Genomic DNA, 12029 nt, shown 5'->3' with positions numbered 1-12029 from the left:
TGAGGCCTTATATGCATATTTCAAGCATTGCCAAATATGCTCCAGTTTTAATGTGTGGTTAATTTCTATGGGGCAGACATTTTTTTCCCCTGAAACACACTTTGATTGCACAGACATTAACCTTTTGTTCAGCATCACCTTTTCCCCCTTAGCTGCTTCTTGGGCACTGTCCCCCCCCCACCTCCAGCTGCTGCTGCTCTCCCTCCTTCCTATCCCCCAATCAGGAATGAAGAAAAAGAAGAGTTGGTTTTTATACCTTCCCTACCTCAAAGCATCTTATAATCTCCTTCCCTTCCTCTTCCCCCAACAGGCACCTTTTAAGGTAGGTGAGGCTGAGAGAGTTCTGAGAGAACTGTGGCTGGCCCAAGGTCCCCAAGCAGGCTTCCCATGGAGGAGTGGGGAATCAAACATGGCTAGTCACATTACAGTCCACTGCTCTTAACCACTGCACCATGCTGGCTCTCAAGATCATGCAGTAAATGCAATGTGGCCAATCAGATTTGGTTACATGGAAATTTCACTGAGGGCACATGGGAGTTATGTATGTAAGACAAGCCAACATTTTTTGCAAGAAGTGCCAGAAAATCATTGAAAAGAGGGATTTTTGACATTACCAAGATTTTTCATGTGGAAAAAAGAAATACATTTTGGATGCATCCTATGTACCTTACCTCTTGGATCAACATCTTGGTTAAGTCATTTTTCTGTCAAGAATGAACATTTTGGGGTCCTCCCTAGGAAGCTTCGAATCTGAATCCAAGCTAGGGGTTGGATCTAGTCATCCATCAATATAAGATGCTGACAGATGTGGATATTTCACTTTCTGATCTCAGGGAAGTTGAGTCACAGGATCTGTGTAGACTACTAGCTGCACAGATGGAAGAAGGACAAATGTACCCTTTCCCCTTCTTTGGGGCAGTCCCCTGACCTGTGTGGTAATTGGTCTACATAGGCCCTACAACTGTGGGAAACCATTTTCCTGGGACTGGAAAGGACTGTTGGAGGGAGGGGAGAATGGGAAAAGATTCTTGTCAGCATGGATCATTGGATCCAACCCTAGGATTATATGTAATTAACTGCAAGTAAAAATCTATTTTAGGGGTAAGAATAGCCTAGTTCTAACTGATCTAACTACAGTGTTCCGTGTGATTCTTAGAAAGACATTATTAGGGCTGTCAGCCAATTCAAGAAAGCTGATTAATGCACATGTGAAGTTCCCCTATAGTAGTTCAAATTATAGTCTAGTCTACTGTCTACTCCAGGACTGAGGTCTTGTATTTCTGAGCTCTCTCACCAATTGGAAGTGCTGGGGGACTGACCCTGGGATGTTATGTTAGGCATGCCAAACATGTACTCCACCACGGAGTTCTTCTGGGTTCTCCTCTGAATCATATTACCAAATCCTCAGTCTGGGTGGTTTATAGAATATGGTTTACTTTGGCACAGAATGTTGATTCTTTTTTTCAAAAAGAAGGCACAGGATACGTACCTATAACCATGAGTATAAACACTTACTTTTTTGTACGGAGGGGGGAAGAGCAGTCTATTTAATTACTGTAGTTTTGTTTCATGGCATAAAGTAACCATTCAAGAACTGCAATGATTCTCACTTGATGGTACTCTCATCTTTGCAACAGCCCAAAGCTCTTCTGGGTGTAATTCAAGACTCAAGGTCAGTAGAGACCTCCTTCCTCCATTGGATCCCAGTACACACCCTGCATCAACCAAGAGACCCCTGTTGAGACAGCAATGTGTTGAAGAGATAACTTCCAGTGGTACCCCACTCTCCAGTTATGGAGCTGCCTTTAAAGTCCAAGCCTGAGCATCTGTCAGAAGCATTGTGCAACCAATTTATTTATGTTTACTTTTATAGTTAGTCAACAGTTTCTGAATACCAATGGCTAGATTTCAATTGAAAATGCATCTGTCTCTTTGAATTTGTGGACTGGTTTGGCTTTAAGAGGGAATAAGACAGATTCATGGAATAGAGCCAGTTTTGCGTAGACATTAAAGCATCTGACAAAGCCATGGGGACTCTTGGCGATTAAGTTCAGTAGGTGACCTTATGTCAGTCATTCTCTCTAAGCCTAACTTCACAAGTTCATAGTGAGAGTAAAATGGAGGAGGAGAGATCCATATTTGCCTCACTGAGCACTAGAAAGAGGGTGGGATAAAAATGTAACCATTGTATAATTGCAATATAAAAGGCACCCTGATCTGGCTGGAAACCTACTCTGCACCCACACTTAGCACTATGATTAATTTATCCCTGGTTCTGTGTGGGGCCTTGCAACAAATCAAACTGCTCTGGCCATCCCAACCAGTCCCACTGTGTCTTGCTGACAAGACTAATCCCTCCAAGTACACTTTAGCTTGTGCGTCAAGGCAATCCCCATGAAAACCAAGTTACATTTTCCCATCAGTATCAATGACATGGTCACATCTTTTCCAGCACTCACCAGGTTATCATTCCTGAAATGTCTGCCATACTTTCCCACAACAAAGACAATCAACAAAGTGGGGGAGGAGGATACTGGTATTCGATGAATACAGATTCTCCTGCATCTTTTAAAGTTAGCTTATCCACTAAAGCTGCAATTAGCCCTTACAGGTCATTATGGTTTTTTTCCTTCTTCTTTCTGATCCCGGATTAAAGCCAAATCTCGGCAAAAGGACCAGCCAGATGGAAAATCCTGTAGCTATCAAGCTAAAAATTCCACAATCCAAATGAAAGTGTAAATCCCCAGTTTAACATGATTTTCTCCCTCTTATTTTCCAGCTTCAAATTATATGCCTGTTTCAAGTATTATTGTTATTCAACATTCTATGCGCTTTGAGGGACCTTCCATTTCTTCTGAATAGTTTTAGCCAAGGATATGGCAGCCACTGTTCATGCTAACTTCTTGTTGCTGGTGTCATTGGGGGATATTCATGTGCAAACTAGTGGCAATGCAGAAAACACCACACAATGCAAGTTAGCACACTATCGCATGAGTGAAGCTAAGGACATGCTTCCTTCAGCTAAAGCATAAAGCTTGGGGTTGGGGGGTGTCAAGATAGGACCATGTACAGACTCAACCTAAATGGGGACAGTTTGTTCAAATAATCAGACAAACCCAGGCAATATTACCTAGGAGTAAGGCCTATAGAACTGAGAAGGCCTTATTTCTGAATAAACATGCATAGGATCGGGCTGTAAGTCAATTTAAGGACCATCGAAAACCCTGGTTTGCCAATTAATGGTCACCTTTTGGCTGTCCCCTCCACCCCCAGATTAAGTCTGCCCAGTTGGCATCTACCAGAGCCCATTCCTTTCCCATCATGTTCCCATCTTGTAGAACAAGATGTTTGGGGAGGGGACAGAGTCACCATACTCAACAGTCTGGAAGATACTGTAAGACATTTTACTTACTAGAGATTTTAATTGCCTTGGAGCTGCAGGTATTGTCTTGGGGTAAGAGTTAATGACCCTGGTCTAGATAGTCCAGACTGACCCAATCTTGTCAAATCTTGGAAGCCTTGCCCCAGAGCCCCTATCTATACCTTGTGGCTAATAGCCACTGATGGACCTCTGCTCCATATGCTTATCTAATTCCCTTTTGAAGCCGTCCATGCTTGTAGCCGCCACCACTTCCTATTTGGATGGGAAACCTTCAAGAAATACCAGGGTCATGACATGGAGGCAGACTACAGCAAACCACCTCTGAATATCTCCTGCCTTGAAAACCCTACCAGGTCTCCATAAATCAGCTGTGACTTGATGGCACTTAATGAGGTTTTATTGGAGTTTTATTGTATTATGGATGTCTTTAATTTAGAATTGGAAGCTGGCTTGCGTCATAAGGAAAAATTGGGGTATCAATATTTTCATCAATCAATAAATAGATTTTCTTCCTGATTTCCACTTCCCTCTGCAAGCAATCTAAGTGTACTCATTTCTCTCAGAGAATTCTTATAAAATACACCCTGTTGTTTGACAAGGTTGTACTTATGCAGTTCTTAGAGCTTCTTTTCGCTAGTTTTTTTCCCCCTTATCCCCTTTGCTTAATTATCTGCATCTTATTTCTCACCTTTTCTAAAAATCTTGGAGGACTTAATGAATGTTTCTTTTTGGGGGGGAATGAAAAATATGAAAACCTCTATATTACTACTAATAAACTCTGTTTAGACAATCTTCTAAAAAGAAGCATCTGTGATCCATTGGATTCCAAATTGTTAACAATCCTTGACATAAGTTCAAAAAAACATTTTTAACTCTTGGACAGCACAGAATTTTTGGTGTTCTTTGATGTCTCTGCAATGAGGAAATAATATTAAAATTCTATTTTTCATCGTTTCCAATTAAGCGGAAAATGGAAAACTTCATTAGAGAATAATGCGAGCCGGGCTTCAAAGTTGTTCTTAGGCAGGATTTGTGGTTGCGTTGCACATATTTTCAAAGACATAATATGAAAACATGGTGGGAGGGGGTGGTTTTTGGATGTTGCAAAAGGTGTGAAAAATGACATGACAGAAAAAGGAGGAGTGAATGTTCCTTATTTTGTGTCATTGTGTCTTCATTTTTGTTATTGTCAGCTCTCCTCTTTTTGCTTTTGCCTTTGTGTGCATGTGCAAATTAGATGGTTTAATACAGAGTTTATATATATGATGTATCGATGAAAAACAATTTCTTATGTTTGCTTCCTTGGCTCAAACTGTGATGTGTGGAGTGGGTTCTTTTTAAGCTGAGGACCCAAACTGCAGTTGTCATTTAAGTGAAGGATGAAATTACAGCTGCCAAAGATGTCTGTCTTAGAAAAAGTCTCACTGGAAGAAACAGACATCTGCTTTGAGAGCGAGTTTAGTGTAGTGGTTGAGAGAAGCAGACTCTAATCTGGAGAACCAGGTTTAATTCCCCACTCCTCCACATGAAGCCATCTGGGTGATCTTGGTCAGTCACAATTCTCTCAGAGATGTTCTCTCAAGAGCAGTTCTCTCAGAGCTCTCTCAGCCCCACCTACCTCACAGGGTGTCTGTTGTGGGGGGAGAAAGGGAAGGAGATGGTAAGCTGCTCTGAGACTCCAAGACAATGGCAGGCTATAAATCCAGTCTCTTCCTCCTCCTCCTCCTCTGCCGCTGCCGTTCAGGTTTTGAAGATCAAGTAGTTCCCCCCCCCCCCAACCTGACCTCTGCTGGCTGGTCATTGAACACATGAACACATGATGCTGACTTTTACTGAATCAGTCCATAAAGTTCAGTATTGTCTGCTCAGACTGGCAGTGGCTCTTCGGGATCTCAGGCAGATGTCTTTCACATCACCTACAGCCTGGTCCTTTTAACTGGAGATGCCAGAATTGAACCTGGGACCTTCTGAGTGCAAGGCAGAGGTTCTACCACGAAGTCATGGCCCCTCCCCAAGGACACCGCAAAGAGGTGAAGGTTACTAAATTTTTTATTCTCATCCCCCTATTTCTATCCTCACCGTAATCCTAGGTGGTTATGTCAGGCTGAGAGATGGTGAAGTCACCAAGCAAGCTTTCGTGGCTGAGTGGGGCATCTGAACCTGGGTTTCTCCATCAATAGTCTGGTACTCTACCCAGGACACCATACTGGCTCTCCTGATGTGTCAGTTCCAATCCAGGTTATTTGAGGTGAAATCTAGATGAGGACACTTTCAAATTCATCCCTAGAAGCATGATGTGTTGTTTTACTAAAGGGACTACTGCTGTGAACGAGTTGGTTTTGAAAGGATAAGTGCAAAGACACTCCTAGAATGTCACTGCGCAAATGAGATAAGCCCTGTTATGCCATCTCTTGGAGGCTGAACAAACATGCCAGTCTCACCTATTACTTATTTCTTCCTGTTATTTCCTCACTAGGATAGCATATGGAGTTGTGTAATGAGAATCGTGTCTAATATATTGTAGCCAGACCCAGTGAAAGCCAGCTTCATTATAATTTCCTGCCTTTGACCGTAAATGAGACAGGGTTTCCAAGCTGACAAACCCTCTGAGTGACAACTGTCACTTCTGAAATGTATGAGATGGTTTTAAAAAAGATCTATGGGTGGGGGAGAAAAGGAGAGAGAGAATTGTTCAAAGGGGAAAATATACACTTTTGCTGAGGAAGCACCAAGATCAAGGGAAGCCTGTGCTTGTCTGCAATTTTCTGCCCTGATTAATTGCAAAGACTGCTAATTGCATATGGATGTTAGTTTAAAAGCATTTGCTATTTCTGTCTGGTCATGATGTCACCATTTTAAAGGTCAATTAGAAGGATTATAAAAATTGCTTTTTCTTTTTCTTTCCATGCCCCAGTTTATTGAATATATATACGGAAACCTTATGCTGAACTCAACCACTTGCTAATAGTTTAGTATAAAGTTTGACTCCAGTGGCACCTTTAAGACCAGCAAAGTTTTATTCAAGGTATAAACTTTTGTGTGCAAGCACACTTCCTCAGATGTTATTATTACTTCTGATGTAAAAGAATGGATTTCTTTGGAGGAAAATGTGAAAAGGAGGCTTGAGAGTGCAATCCTAATCAGAATTACAGCCTTCTAAATTCATTGACGTCAAGGGGCTTAGAAGAGTAGACCTTGCCTTTGAATTGCACTGTAATTTAATTATTTCTGTACTAACCACCTAGTAAACACTTCAAGAGTGGTATATATGGGGGACGTGCCTATCATTTTATCCCAGGGCTACCAACATTGCCTCAGAAAATGAACTACCAAGTAAAATGGGAGGAGGAGCTAGGGGTGCACTGGCAAGAGTCAGACTGGGAAAATATCTGGGGTTCACCAGCAAATAGCTCAAAGGTATACAATATAAAATTACAGTTCTTCAAGACCATTTCGAGATGGTCTTAACCCCACAGCAAACACACAAATTTAGCAGATCCAACAACCCTATGTGCTGGAAAGGGTGCAGACAAGAAGGGACTTACCTACATTGCTGGTGGTCCTGCCACAAGATCCAACAGTTTTGGACAGATGTGAAATGACAAATTGAAAATATCATAACTCAAAATATCACTCTCTCGCCTGAATCCTTTCTGTTAAACCACTGGTATGGTTCCATCCAAGATCATAAAAAAGAAATCATATCAACTCTACTGGCAATAGCCCATTTAACCATTGCCGAAAACTGGAAATCCCCAGCAGCAACTTTAATAACAGACTGGCAGGACAAGCTATGGGAACATCTTGTCATGGCAAAAATTGCTGATTCGCTTAAGTGCTCTCAATCAGACACCCCACTTCACTCCACATTTGTGTCAACTTGGTTCCCCATAGTCTCCTACTTACAGATTCTAGATATTCTGCCCCCTAACCCTCTTTATCTAAAGTGGCTAAAATGCTGTGAGATTTTTGGGTGGTGCCTGGGTAGGGTAGAGTTTGGGGGAAATGTGATGTCACTTCTAGGAGACACACTAAGCTGTTTTTCATAGCCTTCACAGCATTTTCCATAGAGATTACGGGGAATTCCTAAGTAATGTGCATGGATGCCATTTTACTCCTGCTTCTCAATTCCTAGGGGATGCAAAATTGGGGCTGCTGTTGGGTAATTCTCCACCCTAGATAGTAGGGTTGCCAGCTCTGGGTTGGGAAATACCTGGAGGTTTGGGGGGTGGAGCCTGGCAATGCTCCCTTTAAGCTGTGGAGTCTTGTGTACAAAAACTCTACTTTGTGAACTCCCGGCATTAAAGTTGTGAGTGAGCGATTTGGCTACTGCATAAATTAGTTTGATCAGGAGCCATCCTTCCTGAGCTAAGACAAAAATGTGTAAGCTGGAGGCTAAAAAACTGTGAGCTAACTCACACTAACTCAACTTAGAGGGAACACTCACCTGGGGAGGGCAGGGTTTGGGGACAGGAGGGACCTCAGTGAGGTATAAGCAGGGCCGGCTCTCCTGCTAGGCCAACTAGGCACTCGCCTAGAGTGGGAGGCCCTGGATGGGGCAGCGGGCCCTGGATGGGGGTGCTGAAGTTCACCTCCCCCTGCCAAAAGCCAGCGTCCCTCCACGTCCTTCCTGCCTGCAGCAGCTCCGGCGACCTTGGCTCCCCCGGCATGCGATGGCCAGTGCACCCCCGGGACAAATCCATTCCAGCCTCACCGGTGTCAAGTGACACAATGGGTAGCGTTGCAAGCTCTGGGTTGGGAAATACCTGGAGATTTTGGAGGTGGAGCCTAGAGGGGGCGGGGTTTGGGGCAGGGAGGAATCTCAGAAGGGTATAATGCTGTAGGGTCCACCTTCTAAAGCAGCTATTTTCTTCAGGGGAACTGATCTTTGTAAACTGGAGACCAATTGTAATTCTGGCAACCCTACTAGGTAGGTACATGGGAGGCCTACTTCTCACAGCAATCAGGTTAGACTGACTCTGGGAACTTCATGGGTGAGTAGGAGCTGAAACAACATCTTACTGATCCAAATCCCACATTCCACCCACTAGACTAAACTAACTTCCTATTTGGAAAAAGAAAACTCTGCTTTCTTCAAAGTTCGGGTGGCCAAAGGAAAGGGGAGTAGCCATACCAAGGCCAATGTGGTCCAAAATACTGTGGTCAAACAGCTGATAAAGAATCATCTGAAGCTGAATCCAGACAAGACAGAGCTGATGATAGTTGTCAAGGCTTGGCAGTGTTATCTCTTCCACTTTTATGGGATGAGACTATCGCTGTTGCATTCAACTAATAGTTGAGAGGAGGGGTTCTACCATACCCTGCTCTTTTACTGGAGAAACAAGATGGTACAGTAGCAAAGAGTGCATCTTTCCAACTATAACCAGCATGGATATTGGCTCCCTTCTTGGACACAGCTAGCCTGGCTATATTGATCCATGCTAGGGTAACTTCAAGACAACTACTGTAACATGCTCTATATGGGGTTGCCCTTGAAAATAACCCAGAAACTTCAGGAAGCACAAACTGCAGCATCCTGTTTGTGAAATAGGTAAACTTGGTGCCAAGTGAATTTCTGTGGGGATACAAATCCAGAAACAAGGCACTACAACAGAAAAATAGCTACCTTCACCATAAGATTTTGCTGTGCTCAGAAACCCCCAATATTCTATGATTCCCCCATGGCAACCATTTTGTGGTGGCAGTGCACCAACTCTCGGTTTTCAAACTCCAAGAGTGCTGATGGGCTCAGCCAGGTTTGAAGCCCCTGGGCTAACACTCTGAATTGTGCCCAGAAGCCAATAAACAACATTTAGAATTTCAGAGCTTTGTTCCTGAAAACTCAGAGAAGTGAGTAATCTGGCCATTGTATTTTGCACCAACAAAAGCATCAAAACTGCCTTCAAGGTCAGCCCAACAAAAAAGGCACTGCTGTAGTTTATTCCAGATGTGGAATGAATTATCCTGAGCAGAACAGGTAAGCCCCCATGGTTTGGTTCTTCCATGAAAGCCAAGGCCAGCAGCTAGGCCTATGTCTCTGGGAATCTTACACCAAAGAAAATTATATACTTGATACCAAAGAGATGTTGCTTTCCATACCCAAAGAATGCTTTCTACACTATAAGCAGTAGTTACATGCTACATGCCCTGTATTGTATGCCAGTGAGGGCTTCTGTGGTATATTCATTTCAGATCTTCACTTAGAGAAGTTGCAGTCTACAGAAGCTACATTTCCTGTTCTTTGAAAGATGTTATTACAACATTATCTAAAAACAATATACATAGGGGTTTAACATTTGTCCAAAGCATACATATCTACAGATCTGTTTTTCTGCTCATACTCACTGATCGGCTTTTAGGGAAAATATTACCTTTAATACAAATGCACACACAGTGATATGCTTGAGACAAGAGATTTCATTGTTCACTAGGAAGCCATGTTAATTGAACAAAAGGATTTGGGTTATATTTCACGTCTCACCGAGGTACAGATAATAGAAACCTTTTGTCTACAAATTCCAAATACACATCCCTCCTCCCCCCCCCAAAAAAAGTTTAAGGGTAAGGATTTCTTTCACAGATGTCCGCATGGTTATCAGAAAAAGGGAGACATCCTTATATGGTTTTAATCCAGACTAAATTTTTCACTGGTGAACATGCTTCCCCACCCCACTGCCACCCACTGATATTTCCAAAATGCTGCCCCTAGGGGACCAGGGGCCTTTAGGAATGTAATGAAGAACAAATGGGGGGGGTCTGCCACAGGAAGGGGGAACAGGTGGAAATTACACCTTATCTCAGCAAAAATTTAGCCTGGATCTAATCCTATAAATCTCATAAATGATGATATTTGAGTCAATACTGGAATGGGGATTAGGTTAAAATGGATATAAATATTGATCAAGCAAGACATTCTGCTTACAAGTTCTTCTATTAGACCAGGAAATGGCTTCTGGAAAGATGGAACAGAAGCAGTGTATCTCTTTGCTGCCCTCCCCAAGCCAGTTTCTAGCTGCTGCAGCATCAATATATCTAATTCTCAATGTTTGCCCATTTGTGAATACTTAAATCTGGAGACTGGGATCATAAACAGACAGGGTTTGCAGAAAAAACTGAAATCTAAAAAAACAAAAAAACTGGAGGGTTAAAAAGAACCCCAAATAATAGAAGCAGTACCTGTATCTTTAAGAAACTAAGTGGCCATTGTGGCAGTTGCTAGGCAACTGCAACAATATTGCTATCCTTCAATTCTTGGTTCCTGTCACTAAAAGGCAGGGGAAGGCCCTTTCCAAGGTTACTTTGGCCTCCCAGTCTACCCCTTCTTCCCTCTCTCCTGCCATGGATGGAGGGCACATTAGGGTCAGGCCAAGCAGCAACCACTGGGCAACTTTCTATGACACACCTAATTGTGGTTGTGGCTACCAGATGACTTGATGTTACACAACTCATTTGGAGCCAGTGGCAGCCTCCACACAACTTGTGCAACTTGGCTGGACCTCACAGTGGCTACCACACAACTTATCTGTGCTAGTTGCTACTGCATGACTTTTGCAACTCAGCCAAACTTTTCCCAGGCAGAGCTGCCAGGGATAGACAAAGCTGACAGCCAGTGTGGTGTAGTAGTTAGAATGTCATATTAGGATCTGGGAGACCCAGGGTTAAATCTCCCCTCTGCCATGGTAGCCATGTAGGCTGTATCATAGATGTTGTCAGACACTGAGCTATTATTCCACTATTATTGGCAAATGGATTGGTCTTGTCCACACAGGAAAGTCCAGTTGCAGATGATTGTTCTAGGGCAATAATTTGTGGAAGTAGAATGCTGCCTAGGGATGGGCATGCTGGGTAAATGTGGTTCATGGCATGCACAGTTTGCAAACCATGAACTGTCACAGACTTTTAAGAACCAAAGGAACCGGTTGAGTTCATAAGGTTCGTGGTGCGGTAAGAACATAAGAACATAAGAGAAGCCAATGTTGGATCAGGCCAATGGCCCATCCAGTCCAACACTCTGTGTCACACAGTGGCCAAAAATACCAGGGGCCATCAGGAGGTCCACCAGTGGGGTCAGGATGCTAGAAGCCCTCCTACTCTTGCCCCCCCCAAGCACCAAGAATACAGAGCATCCGCTTGCCCCAGACCAAGAGTATGGTGGTGGAAAGTGCCATCAAGTCACTTATGGCAAACCCGTAGGGTTTTCAAAGCAAGAGATGTTTCAGAGGTGGCTTTGCCCTTGCCTGCTTCTGCGTCACGACCCTGGTCTTCCACTGGAGACCTCCCATTCAAATACCAGCCAAGGTCGACCCTGCTTAGCTTCCGAGATCTGACGACATCAGGCTAGCCTGGGCTCAACAACCGAGCATGTACTTATTCCCTTGCCCTTTCACATCTCCATGAAGTTACAGCCAGCATGGTGCAGCGGTTGCAAAGTAAGACTAAGGATCCTGGAGACCCAGGTTCGAATCCCCACTCCACCATGGATGCTTGCTGGGTGACCTCGGGCCAGTCCTTCACTCTCAGCATGGCCTACCTCATCAGGTTGCTATTAGGAAAAGAGAAGAAGTTAATGACATAAGTAGCTTTGAGTCCCTGGTGTGCTAGAGACACCAAACTCACAGTGGATCTCTGGCTGACTCTCCTCTACCTG

The sequence above is a fragment of the Gekko japonicus genome, unplaced genomic scaffold, assembly GCF_001447785.1.
Source record: "Gekko japonicus isolate JY-2015 unplaced genomic scaffold, Gekko_japonicus_V1.1 scaffold95, whole genome shotgun sequence".
NCBI classification, from domain to species: Eukaryota; Metazoa; Chordata; class Lepidosauria; order Squamata; family Gekkonidae; genus Gekko; species Gekko japonicus.
This window is presented reverse-complemented; position numbering follows the sequence as displayed.